The 17,897-nt window shown below is 56.5% G+C and overlaps 2 protein-coding genes across 2 annotated transcripts in view; one reads left to right on the top strand and one right to left on the bottom strand.

Moving 5' to 3' along the window:
* The window catches only part of DIRAS1 (DIRAS family GTPase 1), a 20,613-nt gene extending 6,787 nt beyond the window's left edge, over window positions 1-13,826 (bottom strand). The window contains exon 1 of the mRNA XM_032792989.2: window positions 13,783-13,826. The gene's annotated coding sequence lies outside the window, so the exon portion shown is untranslated. The remainder of the gene's footprint in view (window positions 1-13,782) is intronic.
* The window catches only part of THOP1 (thimet oligopeptidase 1), a 66,122-nt gene continuing 49,167 nt past the window's right edge, over window positions 943-17,897 (top strand). The window contains exon 1 of the mRNA XM_032792004.2: window positions 943-946. The gene's annotated coding sequence lies outside the window, so the exon portion shown is untranslated. The remainder of the gene's footprint in view (window positions 947-17,897) is intronic.

Below are 17,897 nucleotides of genomic sequence, written 5' to 3'. Positions count from 1 at the left end.
ACGATAGCCCAATCCCAGACTGTCCGGCACGTTTCTCCCCCCCCGACATCCTTTGTTCTCGATTCCTCCGCCCAGGGCCCCCCCTCCTCCTGCCAGGTCGGGTTACAGCCTGAGCCACCTCGTCCATCACCTAAAGTCCTCCCCTGCTTTTCCGTTCCCCAGCACAGACAGCCCCTATCAAAACAAATCAAAGCATCTCCCACCGGCTCCCCCGTCGGACAAACTGAACTGAGCGGTCCCTCTGCCGCAGTGAACCTGGGGAAGTTCAGGGCCCCCTCCCGGGACAACCGCGTCCGCTATCAGGTGGCCTCCCTTCACGATGACCACTCCATCAAGTCATAAAGTCCCTGCAGGAGCAGGCTCCACCTCAGGAGCTAGTGCGTGGGCCATCCTTCATCTGTGACAGCCAGGTCAGGAGAGTGTCTGTGGACACGGTGAACGTGTCCGCCCAGAGAAAGATATGGCCCCTAGCTCTAAGGGCCCACACATGCCAGCGCGATTCCCCCCCTTTCTCGATGGGCCGCGCGATTTTGCTCCCGGTAGCAGCTTCTTACCAGGTACAGCGAGGGGTGTCTCCTCCCCCTTGTCATCCTCCTGCATAACACCCGCCGCCCAAGTCCCGTGTCTGACGCGTCGGGAAGCACCGATAAACGGGTTTGTCAAAATCGGGTCGCCAGAAGTAGGGCCACTGACCCAGAGCCTCCTCCAGCGCCCGGAAAGCCTCCTGGCACGCCGCGGTCCCAGTTACTTGTCTGGCTCCTTTGTTTGCACAGTTCAGTGATGGAGCCGGGCTATGGTGCTAAAGTGGGGCACGAATCCTTCGATAGACCTCGCGAAAAACATTCCGCCATCCAAAAAGGCCTGGACCTGCTTCTTGGTTGGGGAGGCAAGCCAAGGCGTCGGATCACCTCCACCTTGGCGGGTCTGGCTGTCTGCCAGGCCCGCTCCCCAACCCGATGGCCAGGTAAGATACTATCCGCCATCCCCCACCCTTCGCACTCCTCCTCAGACTTTACGGTTAACACAGCCTCCCGATATTCGTGCAGGACTTGGGTAACCCTGGGACACAGGTCCCCAGGTCTGTGCTGAAAGACGCAGATGTCGCAATATAGGCCCCCAACGGCAAAACCATCCATGTCCACCACGCTCCAGTAAGCTGATCCACCAGGCGCTGGAAGGTGGCCCGCGCTCCCTTGTGAAGTGCCAAAGGGCAGGGTCCAGAAACTCGTAGAGACCCCAGAGGGGGTGATAAAAGGCTGATTTCAGCCTGAGCGATCCTGCGTCCAGCGCCTTGCCGTACAGCCCTTGGTTAAGATCTCGGTGTGAGTAACCCGACACCTCCCAGCTTGGTCCCGTAGGACTCGTCAGGCCTGGCATGGGGTAGGCATCAGATACGGTGATGGCATTATATTGGAGCGGGGTTTCGATAAGTCCATGAGGCCATCACAGAACCGAATTGACCCATCCTCTTGGGGACCAGCACACTGGCGGGCAAGGCTGGAAAGACTGCTGGATCACCATCCCCAAAGCAGCATGTCCCTTGACCTCCTTTCCCCAGATCCATGGGGCATTATACCAGTGACCCGAAAAGGGACTCTTAAGGGGATGTGAACCCAGTCTCCACCCTGGACAGTCAAATTAGTGCGTCAGCGTGGTTGGAAAAACAGGCTGTCGGTACAGATGCCAGCACCCTCTGATCCTCAGCGGCTGGGCCCCTGGTCAGGCTGGATCAGAGAGGGAATCTGCTCCAGGGGAACCAGCCTTTGGCCAGGGAAGAGATCCACCAAAGGTCATCTCCCTGCCCTCCCAGTGTGCACACACGGCCAACGACCACATTCCCCTGTATATGTAGGGGTCATCATGTTCACATCGGTAATCACCGCCGGTGATGTGCCGTTTGACAGCTCCACCATCATAAGTTTACCCTCATCAGTTCTTATAATAACCTTTGGAAGGGTCCTCCCACCGGACACGGCTGAGTTGGTTTTTCCTCACAGAGTGAAACCATCACCTGATGCCCCGGTGCAAAGGCTCGGTGCCCCGGGCCGTGCGCTCCATACCAGGACTTCTGCTGTCCCTCTGGGCTCCGGGCCAAGATTCCCTGCCAGGCCATGACTCGGCCAGATCCTTCCGGAGTCAGGACTACGCACGCAACTGACTCCTCCTCGGGAGTGAGGCACTTCCCCTCCCATTACATCTCCATCAGTCCAGGGGCCCCCTTACGCGCCTTCCATTACAACAAGTTCGAAAGGCGAAAACCTCGGTAGCAACCTCCTGGCGGTACCCTCCGGCTATTCGCGAACGCGCAGTGAAGGCTAAGATCGGTCCCAAGCGCCTGCGGTGCTGGGTCATAAATGTTTTTAGCAACATCTTCAGCGGATCCCGTTGAACCTTTCCACCAGCCCGTTGGACGGGGGTGATACGATGAGCCCAGTGTGCTGCACCCTCCACATTTCTGCCTATACAGGACCAGGATACAGGGTCGACATAAGGTTGGACCCCTGATGTCGTTAAGACCCCTGGGAACCCCACGCAGACCGAAAAAATAGACAGCGCGAGCGCCATCTGCCACTGTACTGCTCATAGGGACAGGCCAAGCCGCCTCGGGGTAGCGATGGACAAAGATCCACCACCGACCAGCGAGTATTTTTTATTTTCCCTGACCGCCGAGCGTCATCTGCGAAGAGGTCCACGAAGTCCATGGCCACCCCTTACTGGAAAGGTCTTCGAATGATGCGGTAAAGGCCTCAAGCGCTGCACTTTCCCTGCCTGTCCTGGGGCCTGCCCACCTCTGGCAGAGATCACAGGATTGAAGTCGTCGGACTGGTAAGACCCCAGGCCAGAATAGTTTCGATAGCCACCTTCGCTGTGCGCCGGATTCCCCCTGGGTCATGCAGAGGGATGTCATGGGCCCACAGGTACAGCCATGCTTGTGGCGAGAACCTGTCTGGCCGGAAACACCAGCTGCTCTGATCCCGAACCATGACTGCGCCTCCTACGTCCACCTGGGGGAGGCCCCATTCTCGGTACAGGAACCCCGTTCTCCCACAGGAACCCCTCCTTGGCAACCTCTCTCAGGGTCTGTCCGACACTACCGCACCAAAGGTCAGCTTGGTCCCCTGGGCTTCCGCAAGGAGGGAATCTTTCTCTGCACACACGTCCGCCTGGAACTCATAGCAGCTGGGACAACAGGGATGGGACGCATGCTCTCTCTTGCTGGCTGGGCCTGAGGTCGCAGCTCTCGAGCCCTGCCCCGGGCGCCATCCCGCCCCCCCAGCGTTAGGGTCCGCACATCAGGCCGAGTACCTTCCGGTTGTCGGGAGTGCAGTGCACTTGGCCGACTCGGACTCGGAGTCCACGACAGCAGAGGCACCTGAGTGCGAACCGTAGGCCAGTCCCCTCAAGGTCCCTCCCATTAACAAGTGGTGGGCAAATCTGGGTGTACCTCCACATCCTTGGCGGCCCTCCTCGCCACCACACTTCAGATGTACTCTTGCCGACGGGGCACTGAATGGGTCCCGAACCAACCGGCCCATGCAGGTCAGGTAGGTGTGGGCACCCACCCGATTCTGAGCCCATCACCTTGGGCCGGGCAACGTCACCTCTGCCCCCGGTTCCGGTACCGCAGTGACCTCCCTCCCATCTACCTCCAGGAAACAATGCACCTTCCGGAGGGGCACGCCCGCGCACCACCCGGTAAACTAAGAAACCCGGAGGCTGGCGCTTCAGCCCCCCAGAGGAGCTGAAGCCTGGGACCTCCTCCCTCCTCTGCAGGTGTAATGTTCCACCCCCCTTTCCGGAGGGTAGCTCGCCATCCTTTCCCATTGGGTTTCTACGACTTTTATTACCCCCAACCACACTCGAGTCAACCCTCTTTGCGTGGTTGGTCTGCGGTGGTCTGTCCCGCTGACCATTGGGGCACTGGGGGCCCGGATGTGGCCTCGTGCTCACATTGATAGCAGCCCATGTCCGTGGTCCCTGGAGTGTCGGAGGGCTGACAGCGGATGTTCCCCCCTGGGGGGGGTATCTCACCAGAGGCCACACGCTGGGAGTCCATGATGACTCAGACTCTGGCGTGGACGGCAGCCTGCCTCCTTCGAGACTCCCTCACCTGCCATCCCCCGGCGCACACCCTCCTCCGATCTGTCCACAAATGGTCGCAATTGGCCGCGTGCTGCGGTTCTCGGGTTCTTCCGGCGTCTTGGTCCTCAACCACAGCCTCAGGTCGGACGGGCACGTGCGCGTACAGGTGCCCCAGTATGGAAACAGGTCAGCAAGCTCCTCTTAGATTTTGGGGACCCCAGCTGGTCCAGATCACTTGTTGCGGGCATACCCTGGGGCCCGGTGACCAGTTGTATAGATATTGTGATGTCACGGTTTGTACTGACACCGGAAACCCCTTCCGGTACAGTCTCAGGAGTCCCAGGACCCAACCAGACTCGCGGAGCAGGGCCTTTGAACGAGTGTCCGTCCCCCCCGCCTCCGCCCCGTTCAGTCGGCTGTACACATCTCACGGCCGTGGAGTCCCAGTAATGGGGGTGAGAATGCGATGCACCTGTCTGCAGGGCCAAACCGTGCAGCTCGCAGCGCATTCCCAAAGGCCGTCAGGAAGTACTATGTAACTCCCCTCCTTACGCCCGGGGCAGCAAGCGCTATCAAAGTCGGTTAGGCTTGTCCGCCCACCACTCACTCACCGTAGGCCGGGGCCGTCACGGCTCCCAGCCGGTGGCAGCTCAATCATGGTTTACGCTGTTCTTCCCTTCTCCTCCCACCTCTTATGCTGAGCACAACACCTACGTGTCCTCCTCAGTTAACGCTGGTTCTCCTCGATCTTTACGCGTTCTCACTCTTTCCCGGCCGTTCGTGCTTCACCTTCCAAGGACGGTTGAACAAATAACCCGGGTAATACTACAGCTCTTGGCCATCTTTGTAGGAACTCAGAGCCGGGCTCCCGAGCCAGTTCAACTTCCCTTCCCTTTCCACACGGCGGCGACCAATCTGCAAAAAACAGTATCTGCTGCATCAGGAGGTGTCAACCGAATCGCGCGGGAGAATCCACTGCTGGGGGGTTCGAGCTCGCATGCCAGGGTTACCCTGCCGGGCCGGGGGGTGGGGCACAGAGTGCCTTCGACGAATATTCGAGGGCTCCTCGCCCGCACCACTGTATCATCGATTTCACCTCTGAGGGCAAGAAAGGGGGGGAGGCGGCGAGGGGGGCTCCGAGACAGAACCCCCACCGCCCTCAATATCGCCGGTCTTAGAGCACCCACCCCCGGGGGACAGACACGGGGGACTGGCTGGACAATACTGCCTGCTGCTCCCAGAAATACACTCGGGTTCCGGTCTCGAAGAGGCCTCCTCATACAGCTGGCATCAGCGGTCCTCTTACGTTCAGCTCTCGATGTACTGTGCGCAGCCCAAACAATCCCCAGCCTCTGCTTGCCACACCCAGCAGGTCCAACACCGACTGCACCGCTTGGCGTAGTACATCATTCCTCGCTCCGGCAACTGGGCGGAATTCAGGGGATCCTAGCTGGGATCCAAGCACCCTGAACCCCCAGAAGGACTGGATGGAGGAGTCCTGACTGTGCCTGCAAGCTCTGCTGTAACCCTGTGTTCCTGTTGTCCAATAAACCTTCTGTTTTACTGGCTGGATAAAAGTCACTGTGGGTCCCAGGAAGAGGGGTGCAGGGCTGGACTCCGTGACACTGAGGACTGAGGCGGCCACAGCCAGCCAGCTCCCTTCTCTGCCTACGGAGAAGTCAGGGGCAGCATGCGGAGGTGGCTGACTCTGCAGGTCCCTGGGCTCTGCCTGGGCTGGAGGATGAATAAAAGGCTTCAGCCTGCAGGGCTTTCAAATTGGCACCTTCAGCCAGCAATAAACACTTGGGAAATTGAAATTCCCCCCACCTGCGCACTGCAACACCCAGAGATGGACGCTGCACATCCCTGCCTGGGAAGCTTGTCCCTTCCAGCAAACCTCGGCTCCGATTCTGCTGTGGGATGAACACAGCACAGGAATGATCAAAGCCGGGGCTGGGTTAGAGCACTGGGAACCCCACATGTGCACCATCCTTGACCTGCTTTGCTCTGTTAACACGGGGTGGAGGTAGCTGTGAAACTGTGGGGCCTTCAGCTCAGCAGCCATGTGGGGCTTAGTGCACAGTGCAGACCAATGAGACACACACACCGTGCTCTCGCCAATGGAGACTTCTCATTTGTCCTTTCCTGCCCTCGTTTTCCTGAAGGTTTTTTTAGACTCACTGTATGCATTCTGCCCTTCGCACAGGGAAACGTTAAGAATTTATAAGTAAAGGGGAGGATTCTTTGTAACTAACAGCGCCAAATGCCACCTGGGACATAAAAGTTGTACTCAGTTCTTCGGACTCCTAGCAACACTGGGAACAAAGGGATGTCATTCCTCTGGGCCTCGTGCAGGCATTTACACCAGTGCCAAGTGAATACAAAGGCACCCGGACCTCGTAGCATCTTATACCAGCTAAGCACAATTGTAAATAGTTGCCCAAGGCTGCAGAAAATTGGACCCAAAGCTTCCACAGTCAGAAGCCAGTTGATGCTGTTGCTAGTGACATCAGGGACAGAATATTGCTGTGATTACAGTACGCCTAGGCACCCCAGCTGAGATCAGCACTCCATAGTGCCCGGTGCAGTACAGACACGCAGTGAGACAGGCCCTGCCCGGAAGAGCTCGCCACTTAAATAGACAAAGTGTGGGAGGGGAAGTGACTTCCCCATCCCAGCAGGTCAGTAGCAGAGCTGACATTCGAACCCAGGAGTCCTGATACCCACTCTGCCAGACCACAGTGCCTCACGTAGCTTTCACCTGTTTTGTTCATAGCACCTCCTGGAGGGCTAACGGGAGGGAAGCCACCACTGCTGCATTCAAGTCAGCAGACCTGACTCCGACAGACACACAAGCTGCAGATCTGCTGAGTGAGCAGCTGCCATTTTCACACAGGCATTTGTGGCTGTTTTAACGGTGGCGGCAGTGAAAGACACTTTTGATCAGCCACTTCCTAACCCCAGGGACAGCGTGAAAAACAACAGCACCCGCCAGGCGCTGCGGTTAATCACCCCTCCGGTGTATTGCGTTACCCAGCAGCCCTGAATCCCACTGGAGATTCTTTAATACCGTTCAGAAATTTCCCTCCGTCATCCCCATCAATTATTGGTGGAAATCGCTCCAAACAACAGCCCAATTCACCAGTCGTTGCACCTCACGAGCAACTCCAGGGAAAGGCAGTGGGGTAAAGCCAGGGTGAGTGAATGGGGACATTGAAAACCAGGCAGGTTTGAGGAGATGCCATAGCTAATCTGCCCCATAGATGGCACCTGAGTCTGGGCATCAGTGTGGTGTGGTGGATAGAGCATTGTCCTAGGAATAGGGACACCTGCTTCTATTCCCAGCCCTGCCACTGGCCTGGTGGGTGACCTTGGGCATGTCACTTCACCACCGTGCCGCGGTTTCCCCATCTGTGCAGGAGGGATCACGAGACCGACAGTTGCTTTGTAAAGCGCTTTGAGCGTGACCGATGATAAGAGCCAGGGATTAGCACCGTTCCTCGGCCAATTGGAACAAGAGCATCTCCACTGCAGCTGGGAGCGAGCCAGAAAGACAGACTCGAGCTAGTTAGCGGTGTGGATGTGGTGCCTCCATCAGAGACACAGGCTAGCCCAGAGCCCCAGAAGTCCAGGGGGCATCTCGCCCCCAGCCGCAGTGTAGACCCAGGAATTAACAGGATATTGAATGTGGCTTGGGGCCAGGTTTTCAAGGCAGGGCCCCCAATGTGCAGAATGCTGGGGAAAATCTGGTCAGTTCTGTAGATTCCTAGACAGGTGCTGAATTCCTGCAAATATCCCAACCCCAGGGCTCCATGTAGATGGGGATGGCTGGAATAACACTATCCCAGCTGGTCCCCAAGGGATTTTGAACCATAACAATCCCAGCCTGCCCTGGGGACCTGATCCCCTCGCCCTGCTTCATAGATGCCAGTGTGCAGTGGTGGTGAAATGGTACCAGGGCACAACGGTAAACTTTGCACACCTGCATTGCACTGGTGTGAGTGGCTGCACAAGGAGCAGGTGACGTGAGACCCAAGCCCAGATGGTGTTAGTTACCCTGAGCCGGCAAGGTCATGCCCTGCCATTGGGACCTACTTTGCAAGTGAAGACAAGCAAGGTGGAGACCGGAGCTGAAGTCTCAGGGCAGCTACATGGCAGCTGGACGTCCTTTGTTTTTCAGTAATACACAAACATCTCCGAGCCCAGTGCTGAGCTGGGCGGGGGCTCCCCCACACCCCAAGACTGGTGGAGTCCCGGGTGTGCCTCGCCCTGTCTCCCTCTAGGCCAGCGCTTGCTACAGGCCTTAAAACAAATGCTTCTCCCAGAGACCATCGGCTCCAGATCACCAGCTCCAACCTCCCCCCCGCACCCCAACTGTTACCGATTGGGTGGCCTGCGCGTAATGAGTTTGCTCAGTCTCAGCCCATCTTCCCAGGGTGTCCAGATCACAGACGCAAAACCACATCGGCACCCAGATTTTCCAAAGCACCCAGCAGCATTCACTGGGAATCCACCACCCCTCCCCCATCCTCCACTGAAAACAACAGAGAATCCACACGCACCCCCCCAATTGAGAACAATGAAGAATCCACCACCCCTCTCCCCTTTACAATGGAGAAGGGCCCTGCAGACTGAAGGCCCCTCTGATCTGCCCGCTGGCCCAGGCAAGGCTGTTTCACCCTCCTTGATGCTCTCAAAACATGCCAATCCCTTCACAACTGTGCGAGCAGCTGGGAGGGGAACCGGGGTGAGTTCACCCACTGCTCTGCCGGACTGGGGGGGAAGGGGCCTGCACAGGCCAGGAATGGAAAAGTCCCGCTAGCGCATCTGACTTCCCAGTCTGGCTCCCCCCACCCAGCCCTGTTTGTGTATTTAAACCATCACTGGTTAGGCTTTGTTCTAAGTTAATTTAATACTGGTGAAAGACAGAACAGGGGGACCCAGGAAAGCTGGGCTTGTGGTAAGGCATTAGAAAGGGACTTGTTAAACAGCCGCTGCACTCCAGCCCAGAGGTGGCTGCATTTCAGTGGTTGGTGAGGTGATTCCTTAGAGGCAGACGTGGTAAGGGAAACCCAAGATACTGTTGCAGGGAGTGAGGGAGTTAGTCTTGTGGTTAATGCTAATGGATGCTAAGCACTCTGGAAAATCATGTGCCTCACCTGAACCAGCCACTTCTGGGGAGGGAGGAGCAGCCAGGTGGACAAGATGCTGGTCTGTTTGTGTGTGTGTGTTTGGCTGGGGAGCGAGCTGGGAGGCTGTTGGGGTGTGAGCCCCTCAACTGATACTCTGGGTCTGCAAAACTGTTCCAGATCCATCCCCCTCTTTGCCTCTTGTCATTTAACCTCACGGGTTTTTCCCTCTAAGGGCAGGTCCAGGTCCAGACCCAAACACATTTCCCCAGCCAGCCCCTGCTTTGTGTTAGGATTGGCCCCTCTCCGCCTTGAATCCAGGCCAGCACAGGGGGCTCTGGCCACTGCACAGAACCTGCCTGTGTTTTCTTCTACCTTCCCCCACTGCAGTTTCCTACTTTCCCCCCCAGCCGACCTCCTCCTGTCCCTGGCCGCTCTCCTCAGTGGAACGCGAACAGCCGCCCAGCCTGAGCCAGGCTTTCAACCTCCTCATCTGTTTAGCTTGGGTTCAAACTTAGGGGGAATGTTTGCCAGGCCTACTGAAAAGCCAGCTTGAGACCCTGGACAGAGAGGAACCACCCAGGGATTCCTCTTCTATTGTCCTTGGAAAGACGAAGGCCGGGGTTTGAAGCGTTGAACACAGAGGGTTCTGCTGTTCCGAACCTGAGCACTGAGCCACTCTTTAAAATACAGAGCTCTCAGACGGCCTTGTCTACACCGGGCAAATGGACCGTGTTAGAAGGCATGTTAAGAGAGGCAGCGTTTCCCAGTGGTGAGGGCACTTTCTAGGAGCCAGCCGACCTGCGTGCTAGTCTCAGCTCTGCCACTCCCCTACAGGGTGATCTTGGGCATGTCACGTCATTGGTCCATGCCTCAGTTTCCCTCCTGCCCTTCATCTTGTCCCTTTAGATTGTCAGCTCTTTGGGGCAGGCACTGCCTCTTGCTGTGCATCTGTGAGGTGCCCAGCACAATGGGGCTCTGATCTCAGCTGGGACAGGGATCATCTCTCACTGTGTGTCTGGGCAGTGCCTGGCACAACGGGCCCCTGATCTCAGCTGGGAACTCTGGAGGCTAGCATTATAATAAAGAAAGGGACCGTCCTGTCCAGGCAACGAGGCACTCTGGCCTTAACCACGAGCAGCTAACGCATTCGTCCATGTCCACACTAAGTGCTACTTCAGGGTTAACCTCATGTTAGCACACAGCCCACCACCACGGTACATCTCCCCAGTGGAGACACAGCCAGACTCTGCAGCAAACGACACCCATCCCCATCTCCCCTGTTTCAGATCACACGAGGGGTTCCACTCTAGTGCCATGGTTTCCAGCTACCCCCTGATGGGCACATCCCAGAGAAATGAGGGGATGGGCCAGATAGGGTAAAGCAGTGGTTGGGGTGCCAGCCTGTGATGCAGAAGACAAGGGTCAATTCCCAGCTCAGTGACCTTGGGCAAGCTGATTAGATCTGAACTTTCAAGGGGATTTAGGTTCTTTACCCCCACTAATTTCTATGGGAGTCAGGTGCCCAAATAGCGGAGCGGGGCGGGGGGCAGTGCCTCAGTTCCCCATCTGTGCAATGGGGACAATAGACGTCCCCCTCCCCGCCGGCTTGTAGGGATAAATACTTCAAAGATTGCGAGGTGCTTGGGCCCCATGGTAACAGGGAGCGACAGAAGCCCCTCAGCAGGAGAGGTTGGTCCCTCCCACCTTCTGCTTCACCGGGTGACACCAGCCCCTGGGTGCAAAATCCCTGTCCTTTGCTATGAGCCACTGGGGCCTTTGCCCCGCCAAGCTCGCAGCCCCCTTGAGCCCCCAAGGCCCCTCGGCAGGCTGCGAGGCGCAGAGGAGAGCTCATCGGTGGCGCTGGGCAGCCTCACCCAGGGCCTGAGGGCTCCCGACCTGCTTGGCAAGTGGGTAGATTTGGGCTGAGGAGGTGACAGAAGCAATTGCATGTGGTAAATTCCCAGGGGTGCAGGGAGAACGAGTGAGCAGACAGCTCTACGGCCCTAAGAGTCCCAGTGAGAACCCCCTAGCCCGTAGGCATCACTCCCCCCTCCTCTGCAAACACCGCCCAGCCCCCGGCGACAGGGGTGCAGCGCCACTGGGTGATGCCCAGCTCATGTGCCAATGCTTGGGCTGGCGTGCGCAGGATGCAGTGCTGGGCTGGGCTCTCTTGATCTCCATTATGTGAAGGCCAGAGGTGGGCACCGAGCTGTCAGGGTGACAGGACAGGCTTCTCCTTTTGCTGCAAACAGTTGTCCTGCCCCTTCGTTCCCAAGTATGTCCCAGTGGGGGAAAGGCACCCACTGCTGAGAACAGAATCAGTCTGCACCACTTTTCAGATGATTATGAGGGGCCTGATTCTTCAAGGAGCTGAGCACCCTCAATTCATGCAGGGTGGATGGGAGTCAGACGGCACCTAGCACCCCACCTGGCCCCTTCATCAGGACATCCCCTCACTACCCCAGTCAGCAGAATCCGTACAGCAAGGCCATTATCCTGCAGTCCCCAGAGCAGACCAGACCCAGGATAAGGCAAGTTTCAGGGTTGGAGGCGGGACACCTTCATATGCTTAGAGCAAATCATGGTGATTAACTCTCCAAGCCACTTCTCTGGTATTGTGTGTGTGGGTTGGTGGGGGGACATGCCCAGAAGGCGGGGGTGCTCCTGGCACCCACTGTGTCTCTGGCATTTGGCAGGGCCTCAAACATGGTGGGTTTCACCAGGTGGAGTGGGTGGGGGCGGGGAGTGGGGGGAGGGGCAGGTGGGACTGCCCGCCGGGTTCTTCCAGTATCCAGCACTGTCCACCCAACCCCTAGACTGCGTGGTTTGCCCAAACCCATCTGATCTCCCATTCGGGTTACAGGAGCCTTGGACAGCTGAGTGCAGGGTTCCCACGGTGCTTCATAAGCAATGGCCTGCGTGTGTGTGTCTGTGTGCCATGTGTGTATGCGCTCTATGTATGTATACAGAGATCTAGAGATAAACACGTGTGTATGACCTCTAGATATGCATGTGCGCATGTATGTGTGACCTGTATGTATGGATATACAGAGATAGCTAAATATATGTGTCTGCTCTACATAAGAACATAAGAACGGCCGTACCGGGTCAGACCAAAGGTCCATCTAGCCCAGTATCCTGTCTTCCGACAGTGGCCAGTGCCAGGTGCCCCAGAGGAGTGAACCTAACAGGCAATAATCAAGTGATCTTTGTCCTGCTGTCCGTCTCCACCCTCTGACAAACAGAATCTAGGGACCCCATTCCGTACCCATCCTGCCTAATAGCCATTGATGGACTTAACCTCCATGAATTTATCCAGTTCTCTTTTGTATGTATATATATAGAAATCTAGACACACACACACACACATGCATCCACACATGTACACACATTCACATCCACTCCAAGAGCTCGTTAACAGCTCACGCCTGGTTTGCATGTGTCTGTTCATGCTCTGAACAAAAATACCTTGATTGGACCCATACCTATTGGATCCAATTCACCTAATACCAGGCTGCGCCTTCATTAGCAGCAGGACCCTCTGATTAGGAAATTGAGTGTGTGGCGGAGAAATGGAAGGGTTTATTTTGGGGGCTCCATGAGCCAGCTGGTTGCCTTGTGATCACCTTCCCGCACAGAACACGTAGCTATTTATATATTTTTATATATTGCCTACAGAGGGTCAGAATAGTCGTGGACAGCTCGGCACGGAATACACAACTGCTCATTCCTGATGGGCAATGAGGAAATACTGCACTAGAGAAAGCAAAAAGCACAACAGGAAGATGCCTGCTATACAGCATGGAGCTATAGACAGTTACAGGATAGATAGATTAGATAGATATGGGGTGGAGGGAAATGAGAGAGGAAAGATAGCAAGATCTATACAAAAATACGTACATAAATCAATCTATACACTGGATAGTGCAGTGTACATCAGCTGATATACATAGATACCTCTGTACATACACACCTCCATAGATTTATACAGACACAGACACATTTACACACAACTACACATAGAGACACATGCATGTAGAGATGCCCTTCCATGTGTCGATAGATGTACAGGTGTGTATATAAAGATCTGACTGCAGGGATAGATGCCCACACAGTCAGATGGCCAGAGGGGTGTGTATGACAATAAATGGCTAAAGGGATAGAGAGATGGGGATGGGGATGGGGTTGGAGGGGGTTTCTAAGGACAGGGGATGTATGGATGGGTGGGTGGGTGTGGGGATAGGTGGCTAGAGGGGGGATATGAGGATGGGGGGATCTGAGGACGGGGGTGGGTTTGAAGATAGAGGGACGGGTATGAAGATGGGGGGTGGCTCTAGGATGGGGGGTATGAGTGATGAGGGGGATCTGGGATGGGGGATCTGGGACGGGGGGATCATTTACACCCGCCCTTTCCCCCCGCCAGGGTCGGGCTTCTGGGCGCGATGTGCTTTTCAGTGCCGCACCCCCGGCCCGCGAGCCCGCCCGCCCCCGGGATCGGCTGCACTGCAACGGTGGGGCGGGGGGGCACAGGCGAGCTCGCCGCCAGCCGCGCCCGGCGCTGCCTTACCGTCCGCCCGGCCTTGGGCTGCAGCCGGCTTCCCGCGGTGGTGTGCTGGGCCCGCGCTCCGGGCCCCGGCCGGGCTCTGCGGCGCCCCCGCCTCCGGGCCAGCCCGGCCCCTGGCGCAGGGAGCGGGGCTCTGCTCTGGGTCAGCGCCGAGCCCCGAGCCCGGCTTCTCCCTCCCCGCCCGGCGCGGCGCCGGCAGCTTTGCGCAGAGGCAGCCGCGGCTGGCGAGCGCCTGACTCCGGGCGGCTCAGCAGAGCTCCAGCCCCACGGGGTGGGGGGAGAAACTCCTCCCCCAGGCCGGGGGGGGGGCACAGGAGCCGCTCGAGCAAGGAGGATGCTGCACCCCCCCCCCGGTCCTGGAGGATTCAGCCCCTCAGGCCAGGGGGGGCTTTGGGGGTCTGACCCCTGCCAGGCGGGAGACCTGCCCCCAGCATCCTCCCTCGAGCCTCATGCAGCCCCCGCAGGGCCTAGGGCAGCCTAGGAGCCAGGAGAAGGGCAGGGGGCAGAGGCAAGCGGGTGTTTGTGTGATAACCCTGGCTCCGAGCCAGGGTCCTGGGCTTGCTCAGCCAGCCTGGCAGGGAGGACATGGACCAGCAGAGGAACCCACCCCAGAGACCTGAGTGAGCTTGCTGAAGGCTTCTTCCTGGGGCAACCGGGCCCTGAAGTCGTCTCCTAGCCCAGCTGCTTCCTTCTGGGCATGACAGCTGGAAGGGAGGCCTGGAAAGGCTGGGCAGGGGCAGAGTTAAGGTGATGGGCTCACTGGAAGGCTGCCTCGGCCATGCCGCTCAAACATTGCCTTACCTTTGTTTGCAGTTAGTTGCAGGGGCATTTTGAAAGGAAGAGACTATCGCCTAACCTTGTCTCACTGGCCCCTTGGACTCCCTGCAAACCTGTCTCCATCCCTCTTGTCTGATGCTTAGACAGGGAGCCATCTTGGCCATGGCTGGAACTCCTCGCTGCTGCAGTCATAGAAACAATTCATAACAACACAGAAATGGCTCCACGCCGAAGGGGTTAAAGACCAGCTGGTGCAGATGGACAGCAGCAGTAAACTGTGGCCTTGGGGTGAAATTCACTCCTGGGCAGAGGGCCGGTACAGAGCCCATAACTCCCTTACGTCCTCAGCCAAGGGCATAAGTGGTGCCCAGTCCTTTCTGCATGGCGGGAAATTTCGCCCATGTACACTTAAGCCCCCAAAGGTAACCTAGTATCTAGCCACATTGCACAGGTCCATAGCAATGCTTCCAAGCATGTAATTTAAGGGATCCTTAAGGTAGCAACAGAGGTGCATGCCGCTTGGCCAATCCTCTTGTTTTCCACGTCACTGGGGCGTTCTGAGGCTTCTGCGGGGGGTAACTTCCACCCATCATTAGCTAAGCTTCTGCATACATGCACCTTGGAGATGAAAAAAGCCTGGCCTGGCAGGCTCACTTTGTGTTGTCTAAGGCTCTGCAAACCCACTGAAGGTCTCACTGAGGCGAGACGTGTTTTAAAAAGCTACGATGCAACGGTTTTACAGTGGGAAAAGTGTATTTACTTCGTCACACACCCCCGCACATACAAACACACCCTTTCTCTACCACAACTCAACAGCAACTCTGGGCAAGGCACTCCGTTTCCCCCACAAAATGCACCTTTCAGCTTAGCCCAAGCCAGGAACATTCATCCCCATGGGTGAGTTTCTGGAAAAGATACAAGCAAGTTGAAAACAAGGAGGAGGGAAGGGGTGGTAAACGAAAGCTGTTTTGCAATTTTCAGAAAAGTTGGAGGTTAAAAAGAGCTTTGGGTAGCATGGCCTAGTGGCTAATGCAGTTGGTGTAAGGGTCAGGAAAGCAGCTTCTATCCCTGTCTCTGCCACAGACCTTGGTGCGTCACTTGAGCCAGGATTCTTAAAGGAGTCAAAGGAAGGCAGGAATTCTGTCCCAGTGTCCTGTGCCTCAGTTTCCCTGTAAAATGGAGAGGACACTTCGCTTCCTGTGTGACGTGCTTTGAGATTGACCCAGGAAAAGCCCCTGAGAAGAGTCAAGTAGTGGGATTCTGGTTCCTCTTTCCATGGTCTGGCTCTCTCCAGGACCCTTTCTAGCATGTTGTCCAGTCTAGGTTTAAAAGTCCCAAGCAATGGGTTTCCCACCACTTCTCTTGGGGGGTCATTACACAGTTTAATGCAGCCTCCCCCACCTTCTCTGCCTCAGAGAAGATTTATCAGCTTCCATGGCCTAATGCGTCCCAGGCTCTCTGCTGAGATTGCCAGCACATGGTCCCAATGGGGTGATGGTTTTCTGACATATCTCTACCCCTAATCGAATCCAGCCTGTTAGTTGCTGCCCTGCCTGAGGTTAAATCCCAGCTTGGGTGGGAGAGACAGCCCCTTCCCTCCAGGGAAATATCTGCTACTGCAAAAGCCACCCAGACCCAGCCATGGTTCTGCTCAGCAGCGGCAGCCACTGAGCTTAATAAGATCATGAAACAGATCAAAATGCACCAAACTGCAGCAGTCTTTTGGGAGAAAATTCCTGGAGCAGGTGAGGTTGGGACAGCGATGCATGGTGGTTTACCCTCCTCAAATAAAGAGCGCCCTCCCCCCCCGGGCCTTATCTCCACTAGGGATTTGCCCCAGTTTCAGTCATTGTAGCAGCTTCAATGCAAACAGGCCAAGTTGGTATTTACACCAATCCAGCTGAGCTCAGCCCCGCTTGGCACCACAGTGAGGGCACCAGTGCAGACGGGGGATCCGGTGGTTAACCCATCCACCTGAGCACTGAGGATCTGCACAGGTGCGTCTGCACCCATAACTGTGTCTGGACAAGGTCCCATTCATGCCTGGTGAGCCCCATTGCCCTCCATGGATTTGCTCCTGATTTACACCAGAGGGAGATCAGGATCAGGCACAAATTCCCTATCTTGTCTTGTAGGCCATGACGCAGACTCAAAAAGTTAAATGCTCCTGCCTGAGCAGCCTAACCCTCTGCTCACCCACCCCAGAGTCAGTCACTGCAACCCACGCACTCATGCTGTCCCACTGGTTTACGCGAGATGGGGAGCGGGCCCCGAGGGACCTTTGTGGGGACCAGATCCTCAGCTGGTGTAAACTCCACTGGAGCAGCACTTGCGATCCCTAGCTGAGCAACCCCTGTCTTGGGGTAATCACAGAGCTCTGCCCTGGAGTCTTCAAGAGAAGGTTCTCTACCGGAGGCTGGATAGCCAGCTGTCCTGGATGGTTCAGGCACAACCAATCCTGCAGAGGGTTACACTAGCTGACCCTTGTGTCCCTTCTAAGTCTCACGTTCCTTAACAAATGTGTCATCCCAACACCCCCTGAGACCGGCCAGTGCCATTATCCTTATTTTCCAGATGAGGCCCAGAGAGACTAAGTGACTTGCCCATGGTCACCCAGAAAGCCTGTGGCAGAGCAGGGGAAATGCATTTGGGTCTCCTAAACCCTAGGTGAATGCCCCAGCCACTGCACAACCCTGCCTCTTGCATCTCATTGCTGCCACCCACACGCCCTGCATAAGTCAACCAGGCCCATTGTGCCGTCACCAGAGCACTGGGGACATTCCGAGCACACAGCTTCCCCCAGCCCCAGGTTTTCAGCATGGTAACCCCATGGCCTTCAGGGAGTTACTCCAGATTTACACCACAGGACATGAGGTGAGGATCAGCCCAGGGCTATATAGTTTGGCAATTTCCAATGACAGCTAGTGCTCCAGAGCAACTCTTCTGCCGGCTATTATAACAGCTGGCAGCACGACCCACTGCAGGTAACATGGCAGAGCTCTCGGCCAGACGCTGCTGGGGCTACCTGGGCAAACCAGAGTTTTACAGGTATTACTGTTAGGAATGAATGACAATAGAGCATCTGCGATCAGGGCCCCGTCATGCCGGGTGCTGCCCAGACAGTGAGAGGGTCCCTCTGTCTCCAACTTGCAGTGCCAACAGACAAGCCAAACACAGAGCAGGAGGGAAGGTGACTTGCCTGAGGTCAGACAGCTGGTCAGTGTCAGAGCTGGGAATGGAACCCAGGTGTCCAAGGCCAATGCTCTACCCCCAGGACCACCCTGCTCCAGGTGGCTGTAAAACTGCCTCTGCGGGTGGGATTTTTTTGAAATCTGTTCAAA

This window comes from Chelonoidis abingdonii, chromosome 11 (genome assembly GCF_003597395.2).
Source record: "Chelonoidis abingdonii isolate Lonesome George chromosome 11, CheloAbing_2.0, whole genome shotgun sequence".
Classification (NCBI taxonomy): domain Eukaryota; kingdom Metazoa; phylum Chordata; order Testudines; family Testudinidae; genus Chelonoidis; species Chelonoidis abingdonii.
Note: the sequence above shows the minus strand (reverse complement) of the source record. Positions and strands in the feature narration are given on the sequence as shown.